Consider the following 10901-nt stretch of genomic DNA (forward strand, 5'->3'; position numbering starts at 1 on the left):
CATTAATAAAATGTTTTAAAATGAACCAAGTAATAATCAATGCTGAATATCTCTGAGTCTTTCTGTGAGGTTTGGGAGGTCCTTGAGGTATTTTGTTTCACTCATCCCTACAAGCAATTTTTCCTTCTCTGAAACCTGTGGGCAAGCAAAATAATAATAATCATAATCATCATCAAAATCAGTTTATTTTGAAAAGATGACAACATATCTACTTCATTTGTAATAATGGCTGTGAGGCTCATGCCTACAGTTTCCTTCCAATGAAGCAGCTCAATGGACCTTGAAAGAGAGCCAGCAGTTGGAGGATATTTTTAAACAGCTCTTTCAAACAAAAAACAAACATTGTCCCATGGACAATGCTGTCTTTGGCTGCAGTTTCAGCCTGCTGATGGGGAGAAAAAAACAAAACAAAAAAAATCAATTTTGAGAAGTATGATTTGGTTTCTCACCGACATACTGCTACCTATTGTAAGTATATCTCAGTAGCTTCCCCAGCCTTTTTTTTTTTTTTTAAACATACATTTCTTAAGGCAGGAATTAACTCCATTTTTAAAAGTTAAACCTGTACTGTTTATGCAATTAAGCTAGCCTGTTTTATAGCTGCATATAACTGTATGACACTAGCAGCTAAACTCCAAGCCTGAATGGGATGCCCACCGTAGTGGATGCTAGAATTAATGTAAAAAAAATAGTTCTTGTCCTAAAGACCTCATAAAAATTATAACTGATTAAGTAATTTTTGTGAACATGAATAGAATGTCTGCTCCTGGAGTCAGACCTATACTGTATCTCACTAATAATTTTTTAGTATCCTAGAGAAAAATACACAATCATTTTAGTCCTAACTTCCCTACCAAGACCAATATTTTCCTGTATGCTAGTAAGGTTGTGTAATTTCGTTTTGGGGAGGAGACGATGGGGGGGAGAGGGGAGCGCAAACAGTACATTTGCCAGTACTTTGTGGTTACCCCAACAGTATTGTATATAAAGTCCCTACATTTTGCTTTTCTGTTTTGGAAAAACTGACCTAAATTTCAAATCAGGAGTTAAGAGAGAGAGAGAGTTGAATAACCTGAAATTATTATTTTTTTAATTTTCAGTTTAGGCACCATACTGAAAACTCATTATCCACACATCATCTCTGCAATCTTTATTTCCCAAGTATTGTTTTTAACAATTCCTGATAATCACTTAACCACTCGGGTCATTCCATACCTACATTTCACTTTTCTTTCATGTAACATCAACATACCATTTTGTTTCCCGTGTTAATTTCTTGTGTCATGTCAACTTCCATAAAGATCTCGATTTCACCCTGGAAATTATGCATTCCTGTAAGGGTTTATGTTTCTTTATCTGAATCTGTCCCATTCAGTCAATGCAGGTTTGATAACTTATCTGATAGTCTATCTCTCCGTTCGGAAATCCTTTGCATCTTTTATAATACAATTGCTTTATGTTCTGCTTATGCCCAAGTTTTCAGGTGGCCTTTGACAATGGGCTGGCAATTCTGTCTGTTTGCGCAAGAAAATTGGTAATTGTACATGCCAATGACAATTTGCCTGCACAGCTCAACATCTGCAAGCATATTTATCCAACTGGCGCATGTTAACATACAATTTTTGCACATGTAAAAAGAACTGCCCACCAGTTCCAAGGCTCATTTTTAGAGACAATTTATCCCAAAGTTACTCAGGCACTGACATTTTCCCAGTGTCTGACATACCTGAGATGCTCTGCCTGCCTCAAAGCAATTGAACCCTACCTACCACAGGCAATTTAGAGATTTCAACAGCTTGTCCCCAGAATGGTGGCTTATCTCTACAAAAACCAGAATGAAAGCTTAGTCCACTGCTTTTGTAATTTAGCTAGTCCTAATCAGTCTGAAAATTTTACATTACCTTTCCAACTTATTTTTTGACATTTGCACATGTTTTGTTTTGTTTTTTTTTTGCAGTTTGGCAGCTCAAATTATTAAGGTCTTAAACCTCTAGTACCTAGGGTGCCCTACATTACTGTACAATGCAAAACATACCAAACTGATTTATTTATGCTTTTTTTCTGTTGAAGTCAGTTGATAATGGCATCACTCTGTTTATGAAGATAGTAGACTAATTGTCATGTCTGCCATCAGAATCTGTTAGCAACTTTAGGCTCATTAGTAAATCTCCTTATGCTCCATCTGTAAGTGAAAAGGGATTTATAAATGTACAGTAGCTGATCTAAATTTTTAATAATGTACTGAACTTGTGAGTGTTTTTGGTAATCAAAGCAAAATTATCTTGATACTTGAGAATACTGCATAATAAGGAGAGCAAATAGCTATAATATTTACTTAATGAAAAGTGTAGGTGCAGAATTTGGATTTAAATATGAAGAACAGTAAACTGGCAGTGGCATTAAATCAGAACACAGCACAACATCAGCATTCTCTCTGGAGACCCAAATGCAAAATTTGGTCTATTACAACAGGGTAATTACATCCCAGAGAAGGCTCTTGTGGTTAAAGTGATGGAAGACTGCAGAAATCCTGCATCGTGTGTGTCCATATGAAAAATCAGCCCCTGGAGATGCCTTAACCCAGGAACCCTCAACACCAAACAGAAGCAATTCAACCACTTGAACAGACAGAGAATCAGTTTATCAGTAGTGGTAACAACAGCAGCGTTTACTCTTTCTTTTGGGTCTCAGCACTTACAAAGCATGGAAAAAAAAAGATACCAGCCTGGATAAATTGTCACAGAGATCTCAGCTGGAAAATCTGGACAACAACAAGAAGAAAGGCTCCCATCACAATGATCACATTAATTTTATCATAATGATGGAAAAAGGGACCAATGTATGCATGCAACCTTAAAGGTAAATTAATAGTGTAAATTTCAAACTAGAGAACTGAACAAACCTATAAAGTGCATCAAAGAGAGAACCACAGCTCAAGGAAGGGAGGACCACAAAAAGACAACTCCTGAGCAAGCTTTGATATTTTGCAGGATTCTGAAAATGAAAGTATTGGAGCAAAAGAAAGAGAAACACAACCTTTTCGGCACCCTTGGTGTCTCTAGTAGCTGGCACTCTATCCACAAAAAGGAAACAATGAAATGAAAGTCCTGCAAAGCTGGCATTTAGTACCTGTTTACATAGAAGATGTTAAAAGGCACCCAATCTAGTTGTTGCTTTGAGACAATATTATAACATAAATAATAAATATGAACAGGAGAGATGAATAAGAGATGACCAAAATCTATCTTGAGGAAGAGTCATCAATGACTTCAAAACTTCTGGCTAAATCATAAGATGGAACTATTCTAAATGCTGACAAAGAGGAGAAAAGTGCTTAAAAATACTGATCAAAACCTGAAGTCAATTCTTATTGCAGACCCTATATAATCATTAACTATTGACTGGAATTGAAAAATTATTGCCATTAGGAGACATGATACACAAACATACCAAACTTTACACAAACTAGTTGCTAACTGAGTAATTAATAACTGTGGAAGAAAAAAAGTAAAAGATAAATCTGCAAGAGCATGTTATAATAGAAATACCAAAATCTGGTTTATTGACTAAGAAAAAGTATTTGACGGCATCAGTTAAGATTCGTAACAGAGAACTGTCAGGGATTATGCAGTCCTTAAAAGACCATTACTTTGATCAAAATACTTTGTGACAGATTAAACCGTAGCATGAAGTGTAGTTTAATGATGGTTTTCTGAGTTTTTCCAACATTATCAATGTATTTAGGTAAGACTGATTTCTCAGGCCAAGTCCCCAGTTGGTAGCTTTGGCTATAAACATGGTGATAAATATATATAACGGTAGAAAGACATTAAAATCTCAGACATAGCTGGGACAGGGACACATTTTCCTTGCATCTAATACACTTTTACCAGAAAACTTCCATGCTTAATATTCAACAGCATGAGCCAAACCCAAGCTACTTTACTCATGAAAATAGTTCCAGTGAAAAGAACAACATAAACCATGAATTAGGTTGTGACTAGTACTACGCGTAACATTGTCAAGGCCTCCAATAACAAGCTCTCTCGGCACTGTGCATGTGCCCACAGGAAAGCTTTCTTTGGGGTAACATGTAATGTCAGCTGATAGGACGTGGAGCAAATGCTGCACCTAACTGCTGGCAGTACATTACTTAATGGTCGTGGGTATGACCATAAACTGCATCCAACTGGAGGACCTGGTGGCAATGTGGTGGGGCTACTTTTGGCAGGGTAGCTCCTGTAAAGTACCACAAAGCTGCAACCTCCAGAGTAAGGCAAGTATAGGGTGCCTCAAAGCCAGTGGAAATGCATAGGGGGTGCACATGTACCCCCTGAGAGTGCGGGGGCACCTCCGGACCAGCACGTGCCCCCCCCGACTAAGGCAGCACCAGTCGCCTGTGCTCAAAACCCTAGTCCCCACTGCCTTGCGGGTACTCTTTGGTTGAAGAAAGGCTAGGGGACATCACCTTGACAGAAACTTAGCGTTGCTGAGGCATTAGGCAGTCAGCAGTTCTGCTTCTCTCTGGCAGAAGCTACAACCAGAGGCACTGACAAGGTCCAGCCTTCAGATTCTGTTTAAAGGAGAAGGGAAAAGAGGTGGATGGTAGGTCTTGGGCAGCCTCTATTCCTCCATCTTCTTGCCTAGGCATATACATCAAAAGGTCTTGGTGAGATGGTTGCAGGACTCCATGCAAGCAGATTCATTGGGCACCTGACTAGACCACTTATGCATACACCATGATCCAGAGGGCTGACGGTTGCCTACTACATTGCTAAAACATTGAGTTAAAAACAATTAAAAAGGGAAATAAGACACTGGAAGCCACACAGAGCCAATGTGAAGAGAGAAAATGTCAGTACTGGTAGTACAGGCTAGGATCAAACTATTACCGCCAGCACTCAATCACAGATGAAGGAGGCAGAGGAAATCAGTATTGGCTCAGAGGCTGCAAAGGTGTCAGATAGATCCCCGATTTTTATTGCAAGGCACATTTCAATACTTAGGATTTTTTCTTAAAACACCCTGCTTCTGGAGTCAAGTGACTGCAAGAGAATCTGTTTGGCTCTTTGGTTGGTTTTTTTTTTTTGTTTTTTTTATAAAAAACAACATGATACTTTTCATGGATGAACAAAATAGGTTGAGGATGTGAATCTAAATAGTTCAAACACCAAGTGGCCAATATCTCATGATTAGTAAAAGCTTACTAATTTTTAAAACCTTATAATTTTTTCAGCCAACCTCATGTTTTTTGAATACTTTAGACCAGCATACTAGGGATGTCTCTGGGGTCACAATGTTTTTGGGGGCTCCTCTTACATGTCATTCTCTGCATCATTCCTTGCTTAAAGCAGAGACTAAAGTCATAATCAATCTCCTAAGGGGTAAAGATTGTCCTTATAGTGTTTTTGTTTAATTTTAAATCCATGGTAACTGACTTGAAGATCATCAGCAAAATATTTAAAAGGATAAATCTTGCTAAGGCTAAGCTATAAAACCTTAGTCCTCTGGTAAACTGCCTGAAATGAATGGAATTATCAGCTTCCTCCTTAAGTATTACCTAACATACACAAAAATGACAGGATCTGCACCTCAATATGGTAATAAATTAAAAATGACCGCCCCCCCCCCCAAAAAAAATCATAAAATTGCTCTTCCTTTGCAATCTCAGCATTCACCAATAAGGACTATATAAACAGGAAAGCAGCTTAAAAAGCACAGCCAGCCTTTGTCATTCAACACTTTTTGGAAAAAAATCAGCAGATGGGTATCAGCAAAATTGTTATTAATGCACACTACAAATCCTCCTTCCTAGTAGTCAAATAGGACCTGCAAACATATCAAAATACTACTAGCAGGAGAAATAATCGCATCATGACTAGTACAATACCTAACTATAGATCACTCATTTAAAGTAAAGAAACAATTAAAGCTAATAAGGAATGTGTGACACTGAAAACCACAGTAATGAAAAAGAATTGTAGAATCATAGATTTAATAAATAAAGTAAATGTAGAGATTTATTTAATAATCTTAGGCCAAGACCCTATTTACGTCATATTTATCAAAGCTGGAATGTTGCAGTGTTGGTCTGTATGTTTCCAGCCTATTAGAAATTAACTTAAAAAAAATCCCCAGAGTAGACTGATATGTGACTGTTTGCTATACTGGTATTAAGTAATTGAAGGCTGACAATGTTATACAAACATAGCAAGAAAGGATTTCTGCCCCAAGGTGATAGCAATCAAGTAAGGAAATTAACAAAATGTTTTAGACCCTTTGCCTAGGGACAGACTTTCAAAAAATCCTGATCCTGAACTGATTCAATCTTTGCAGGTTAGTCTAACCTGCCTATATTGAACTAGTTTGCAACTGTACAGACAGTCCCTCTGGACTGAAGAAATGCAGGCATAAACCTGCAGTGGCTCAGACTAGAAGCTGGGGGAGCAGGGCACTAGGAGCTTTCCCTTCCCTTGCACAGTGCTGAGCTGAGTGGGAGGGGGCAGGAAGGGGTGTAAAGCCCCACCCTGCCTGCATCATCCCAGGTTTCCCCCCCACACTCACTGCTCAAGGGGCAGGAGTGGTGCCAGACCCAAGTCCCAGGCTAGCGCTCTGAGGCAAAGTTGGGGTGTGGCAGTGCATGCATCTATTGATGATACTGAGCTTTTCGATCTCCCTCTCCCTGCTTATTCATACTGTCTGCAAACCCAATAGGTGAGAAAGCCAGGAGGAAGCTGATTTTATAGCATTTATCAGCCCATCAACAAAAAAGCCCCTCTCATTAGTTCAAGCTCTTCTTAAACAGCTTTTTCCAAGGAAAGAATGGAGGGACATTACCAGCTGACCTGTTGATTAGCTCCAAAAAGCCTTAAGCAGCCACTGTTCTGTCTGCCTGTCCCAGTACAATTGGAGACACACGGACACCTCTCAGCATTAGCTAGCATACTGCATGCCAGCTAAGGTCCATGGGGCTGGGGCCTGTGCTCTGGGGGATAGTGGGAATCCCTGCTTGAGCAGCAAGGAGCAAGGGATGGGGGAAGCCAGGCAGACCCTGCTATGCCTGCAGTCTCCGCCAGAACTCTTGCTAGGGAGCAGAGGGGCAGCACAGCCCAGGGCTGCAAAGCATCTGGGATGCTGGGGGACTCCGGTTTAGCTCAAACCAGGAAGGGGTCTGGGACAGACATTGCATAAACTGGTTTGACCCAAATCAGTTAAGTCTGATACTACATTCAACCAGGTTTATCTCAACCCAGTTTGAGCCATTTTGAAACTGGTTTATGTGCTCTGAACTTCGGTTCTGTTACAGGTTTAAATTAGTTTCGAATCACCTAAACCAGTTTGTGTGTAATGTCCGTCTCTAGCCATCAGGACTGATTCTGTTATTGGAAGTAGATTTTGTCAGTCCCGTAGCTCCTGGTTTGTAAAGCTTGTTTTATTCTTATTGCACAGTATTCCTTTATTCTACAGCAGCAATTCAAAAACACTAGAGCTAAAAAGTTAAGTACAGAGGGTACATGATATCCCTGGATCCTGGGGATTGCAGTTGCTGCAGTCCCTAGGGCTCAGGGGTGCCTGAAACCCCGCTGACCCTGGGGACTGCAGCTGCTGCAACCCCCAGGCTCATGGGCTTCTCACTTGGCATGATGCACCGGTGGGGGAGCAGAGATGCCTCTGCCACATGGACCCAGGCCCCTTCCCCCTCATGAGCCAACCAGCACAGGTTGGGGTGGCTGCTGCCACTATTGCCCAACCCCTGATAAGAGGCACCGGCAAGAGCCTGTCAGGGACACTGGGTAGCTTTGGGGGGAGGGATGCCCCTGCTGGGCAGGCCCACTCACTCCCCACTGTGCTGATCCTAGTGGGGGGGGCAGGGCAAGGGCAAGGGGCTCGATTCTCCCCATCACCCCCCTTCCCATGCTACCACCAGGCCAGCTGGGGAGCTGAGTCTTTGCCGTTTCAGCTCTGTGATAGCCATATACAGGTTTTCCATTTCCCATGGAAAACCTGAGAAGACCATGGATTTCCCAGTTGAAAAAAACAAAAGAGAAAATGCAGATTTTTTCCTTTTAGCATGGAAACACATGGATTTCTCCCTTTTACAAAGAGCTCCAGTCTGCAAGAGCTGTTTGCAAAAGGGGTGGGAAAGCCCCAGCCCTGCCTGGAGGAGGAGGGTAGGGGGAAAAGGGCAGGATCCGATGCTCTCACTTACTAGAGACTGCCTCAGGAGGATCATTCTTCTTCTTCATTCCTGGAGGTAAGTGGGGCTTAGGGGTTGCAGGAGCGAGAAGGTGTTGGGCTTCTAGTATGCCCCTAGTGGGGCTTTCCCATCCCTCAGCTTGGGCACTCAGGTGGGGAAAGCAGGGGGCGGGGGAACAAAGCATACCCTGAGGCATGGCTGTGGAGGGGCAAGGGGCATCACCAGCCCCCCAGCTCAGCTTATTCTGTCCCCACTCCCAGACGCAGTGCCAGGGGTGAGGGCAGCAGTGCCCCTCTGTAGGCTATGAGCACTGCCCAGCCAGTGGGGGGGAAAAGGAGATCACATGTGGCAGCCACCACCACCACTGCTCCCGAGGCGGGAAAGCCGCTTGGGACGTGGGTTGCGGTGGTGTGGTGGCAGCTGCCACATGCAAGCCCTCCCCCACCCCAGCCAAGCAGGTATATAAGGCCCACAGAGGGGCACTGCTGCCCTCACCCTTGCTCTCGGCAAGCAGCATGGGGCACAGCAGCAGTAGTGCAGTTGTTCTGGCAGCTGCTGCCAGGTGTGAGCAGAGGGGCAGTGCGGGGGCAGCTGCCGGTGGCAGTGTGATGCAGGCACTCCAAGTCTTCCCCCAATACAGCTTCACTCCTCAGCCCCCAGCGGCCAGTTTCTCCCCCCTCCCCCCGCAGTGGTGGTGGGGTGGCAGCCACTGCGTACAAGCTTCCCCCCTCCCTGGCCAGGCGGAATTTGTGTAGCCCACAGAGTGGCACCACTGCCCTCACCACCCTGCCTCAGGAGCAGGCACAGAGATGCACTCCTCCCCCATTCTCAATCTCCACCCCCCAACCCCTTCCTTTCCCACCATCCTCCCACACACCTGCTGGGGTGTCCGTGTGCATGCACCTGCATGTGTGGGGCTGGGGGCTGTTGTGGGGGGAGTAAGGGACATGAGCAGGACTGGGGAGGAATGAAGGACACAAGCAGGGCCATAGGGGGCCATGGGGGGCCTTTAATTGTTATCATGGATTGGGGAGGGGGGGTGTTTAAATCAGAGAGTTTATTTATTTATTTTTTTTAAATCAGAGAAAACGAGGATCCCTGGTGATAGCCTGGGTTGAGGCAGCCCAGCTCATCCAGAGCAGACAAGCAGCAACAGAAGCTAGCCTGCCTGCCCTACGAAGGAGGGTTAACAGGAACCCACAAAGCACCCTGAGATGCTCGATTAGGGAGGGATCTGGTATTAAAATTCAACCGACCAGCTTAACCTAAACCAATTAAGTCTGATACTACATTGATCCAAGCCCATCTTAAACCAGGTTCTGCCTTCTTATACTGGTCTGTGTGCAGTGAACTTCTGTTATGTTACAGGTTTAGACTGGTTTCCAGTCACTTATACCAGTTTGTGTGTGATTTCTGCCCCAGCCAAAAAGTTCAATACTACAAAGTTTAGGCCTCTTACTGTAAAGTACTGCCACAACTATTGGGAAAGGGAAAGTGGAAGAGTGTTTTTTATGTGGAACGGGCAATTGTGGCAAAAGAAGGCGTTGGCGGATGAAACTATGATAATACTGCAGGCTCTTTCACAATACTGTTTCCGTTTTTCTTTTATAAGTTGTAATTTTAGTCAGAAGATTTTCTCCAGTGCCCATCAAGTGATAACATCCTTTCATATTATAAATTGAAATATACAAGCTGATATCAAAAGGGCCCCCAGAATAGGCAACATAAAATGGATCCTTTGATATAAAATTCCAAGCAAGTTTTGAGATCTATAACATCATATGTGGCAATTTTTCTGTAGACAGTTAACCATCTTCCCAACATGATTTACATCCCAACATGTCTTTTATGTTACAAAATGTGCTTACTGCTTACCTTCTCCCTGGGATGAACTGCCTATTTTGCATTCTGCAGTTAATTTCAAACCCAAGACTGATAAATTCCTCTGCAGTGAGTCACTAGAATGGCAACAACAAAACGTGCAGCTAGGCCACAGATATTTGGTCTTGGACTGTTAGCAAAACAGCAGAATGTGGCATGTTTCCAAAAAGGATTTGAAAAATTCATTACACACATACACACAAATAAATCTTAGCCCTGCTCAAAGGCTTTATCCCCCTTTCAGTGTCTCACCTTTCTCCTGGCACTTCCATACAAATTTACACAAGTTGGGCTTGTCTAATTGGAACATTCTGCCCCAGCCCAGTGACTCTAGGCTCTCCTGATATGGCTCTTGTTTGCTCAGATTTAACCACTTTAAATTAACCATACATATGTCCAATTTATGTTGATCTTGTCAAAAGGGATATGGAACATGTGTTTTATAAATGAAGCTTGGCACATTCATTATACTACTCAGAGCCATAGACCGGTAGAAACTGGTAGATAATTTATTAACAAATGTCCTAAGAAAAGGGTGAACAAGCTAAAAGTCACTGAAAGCCATGCAGGAATGCAACAGAATAATAGAGTTGTTAGAACTGCACAGCTTACATCTTGCTCTTGATAAGAAAGAAATACTGTCCAAGGCTTCTCTCCCCCAGTCCCTCCTTAGTCTGTCTTTCTCATGCTGATTACAGAAACTGCATGGCCTTGTGGGGTGGGGGGAAAATGAACCTTTGATGAACTCTTGTGGTTTTGAGCATGCTTAATGAGCTGTTGCATATTTACCTCTCCGCCCCGTATACTCAAATAGCTAATTATA

The 10901-nt window shown here is 42.8% G+C and overlaps 1 long non-coding RNA gene across 1 annotated transcript in view; it reads right to left on the bottom strand.

Moving 5' to 3' along the window:
* Positions 1-1407: 1407 nt before the first annotated feature.
* The window catches only part of LOC109313326, a 17864-nt gene continuing 8370 nt past the window's right edge, over positions 1408-10901 (bottom strand). Inside the window, exons 2-3 of the long non-coding RNA XR_002102015.1 lie at positions 2036-2182; positions 1408-1514 (exon numbers count right to left, since the gene is read on the bottom strand). This is a non-coding gene — a long non-coding RNA (uncharacterized LOC109313326). The remainder of the gene's footprint in view (positions 1515-2035; positions 2183-10901) is intronic.

Source organism: Crocodylus porosus, unplaced genomic scaffold (assembly GCF_001723895.1).
Source record: "Crocodylus porosus isolate Cpor-Errol unplaced genomic scaffold, CroPor_comp1, whole genome shotgun sequence".
Taxonomy (NCBI): Eukaryota; Metazoa; Chordata; order Crocodylia; family Crocodylidae; genus Crocodylus; species Crocodylus porosus.